The following is a 2,969-nucleotide window of genomic DNA, read 5'->3' as shown; positions in this document are numbered from 1 at the left end:
TCTGTGAGGACAATACATCCATGTTGAAACAAGTGAGATAGTGCTTTCAAAAAGAACTTTTAAAGTGTAATGTATATATTGTCATTATTCTCCCAAAACATGATTTATATCCACTTTGAGAAGGTAGTGTTAGCTCATTAGATTTTGCCCCCCCCCAAAAAAATTTTAAATAAACATATTTCTTATTATTTTGAAGCACAATAGAGTGCAACACAAAGTCAGTGATCAATAATTATCATCCACACACTTATGTCCCCTCTCATTCACTATTGAGGATTTAAACATCTCATAAGCTTTGTCTGGTGGCGTCAACTCATCAGGACTCAAATCTTGTGTCTCCACAGTTTATTTTATTGTCATGTGACATTCTTTTGTCCCATAAGAGTGTGTGTGATCTTCCCTGAACAGTTTCCCTCTCTAAACACCGGCCAGTCAGTGAGCCAGACAAAAAGGTGTTACTGATGACTGTGTCCAGCAATTTAAGCTATTGAGAGCTGCCCCCAATTCACCTTCTTTCTTAACTTTATGGCTATAATTGCCATAAAGCTCCTCCCAAATTCTCCCAGCCCCCACCGGCCTTTCTTGAGGGCTTTGTAACATGTCCAATATTCCCATTGTACTGTACTTTTCTTCCTTCCACAAGTGCCTCCATGGCACAGCTTAGTCTTTATTTAATGAAGCTGGGTCAGAGTTCATCATGTTAGTAGTCTTAAGGCTTTGGGTGCAGCATTCAGCCCCTAACACTTCATGTCCAACTTGTACAACTACTGCTTATGTGCCAAAACAATAAAAACATCCATCAATGTCCTCCCTTGTCTATGTAGGGCGGGTATGACTGATGATGTGTATGGCACATTGATGCACTTGAGGGGCAGGGGACTGTGTGAATGTTTGTTTATGTCAAGTGAGGATTTGTCAAAAGGTTTATGTCATTGCTGGCATCAGACTCCTCGAGCTTGTACTGGGTGGTCTTTGTCTGTTTGCATCCGTAAAGAGCTTCGTTCTCACTCTCATTTGTCCCCTATTGATTCTCTAAATTAGGTTGATGAGAGGCCCTCCTATCAGGTGGCATATTAATTGGGTCAGGCTGGATCTTATATGACATCCAAATAATGGCAACCCGAACTCCAACACTAAACCGTTGTCTGCCGAACGCTCTCTTTCACCAATTAGCCTCACGGTGAATCTGCTTCCTGCCACCTCTGCTGCCCGTTAGTGTTTCCCAAGAATCAGGATGCTACTGGTAGCTTAAGTAATGTGTTTGTGTGTGGTACATTCACATACATCCGTTAAAAACTTGATTATGTTATAAACTGATTCCAGTGACTCAATACCTTTAAATTTGGCTACTTTTAGGACAGCAACACAATAAATACATAATGATTTCAGCATTTCCAGCCTAGAAATTTGTTTTAAAACACCAAGAAAGCATAACTGCACACTTATATGACACAAAACCAAACCAAACAAACTAACGATTCTAAAAAATAAAAATAGTGTTTCTTGTCAATTTTACAGAGGTATTGAGAAATCCTCGCTAAGACCATAGAGCTGGTTGTACCAGCTGCTCATAAATTCATAGTAAGTGTTTTTGAGTGGAGATCTGTGCATCACAAAATTAAAGTGGATTGCACCAAAGTTTTTACTAAGTATTTACACCCAGGAACTGGACTGGGCTGCGCCAGGCATTTGTAAATCTATTACTAACTAAATCATGCATAAAATCCAAATTCTTAGTAACTACTAGCCAATATCAATTAAGTGATTTATTAAATCCTGTTGTATCATTTAAATTTCAGGAGTGCCTGAGCAGGTAAAGACTTTGCAAAAGTTTACACAAAACAGTGGGTCAGGTGTGTTGAATGTATGTTATTTCTCTTTTTATTCTAAACAGGTCAAATTAGTAAGCTAACGTTAGTTTCTCACTTGGTTCACTTAGCTACACAGCAGATACACCTGGTACAAGTAGGCTGTAAATAATGTTATGGAAGAAGTTTGCATAGTGCAAACTGTCTTGAATTAATAATTTTCACATTTTCATGCAGTGAACTATAATGAAGCTAAGTTTGCTTAGCTAACTGGCAAAGCTAACCTTAGCATGCTTATTTATGACCTTTTTAGACTGAAGAGTAAAAGAGATAATAGCTAATCTGTTATCTGTTTTAGCCTTCAGTGATGGTCAATACATCTGACCAGACACTTGATCAAAAGGTTGTTTAACAATGATGTCAACTTGAAGTTTTCACGATATTTCACAAATATAAAGCAAGATAAGAGCAAACGTTCCGAATCAAGTTAGGTTAGCATAATTGGCTTGGTCTCATGGTACTTCTAACTCTTCTTACAGCAACTTCCTGTGGTTGATAGCTTTCGACTGGGGAAAGAGTCTTTACTAGCTAAGACAGTGCTTACACAACATCTCATAACTGATTTGTGGTCAGTTTTGAAGCCAACTGTGAAGACAAACTGACATAACACTGACCTTTTAAGTTGATATAGCGTACCTGTACCTGTACATGTAGCAGATATGGAGCAACATTAGCATGAATATGGAGATGAGTTTGTAGTCACCTGATGAACATAAGTCAAATATTCACACTCCTGATATGTGTTGTTTTTGGTTTCTACTAACTTCTGAGGGTAAAAGCTGGGTATTTAATAGTTAAAAGCTCCATTATGTTCACTGGCTAATCTCTTAACTTTCTCTGCTGTTTGGTGCTGGGCAGGTTGCGTTGTGTTTATCAGAGATTTTTCTGTTAAAAATTCATTGCAATGAGCTAAAATACACAAAAAGAGTAATAGAACTGTGGAGAACTGCAGAATCAGGTGACAATACTCGCTATTCTTCTTTTTTGAGCAACCACTTTCAAGTACATAACAAAGAGTTTAAGAAAGAACAACTGGTGGAAGCCAATCCAGGTAGGAGTTAAACAGATGCACTTGACTCAGTAAGTAAACAACAAATCCCA

The sequence above is a fragment of the Chaetodon trifascialis genome, chromosome 3, assembly GCF_039877785.1.
Source record: "Chaetodon trifascialis isolate fChaTrf1 chromosome 3, fChaTrf1.hap1, whole genome shotgun sequence".
NCBI classification, from domain to species: Eukaryota; Metazoa; Chordata; class Actinopteri; order Chaetodontiformes; family Chaetodontidae; genus Chaetodon; species Chaetodon trifascialis.
Note: the sequence above shows the minus strand (reverse complement) of the source record.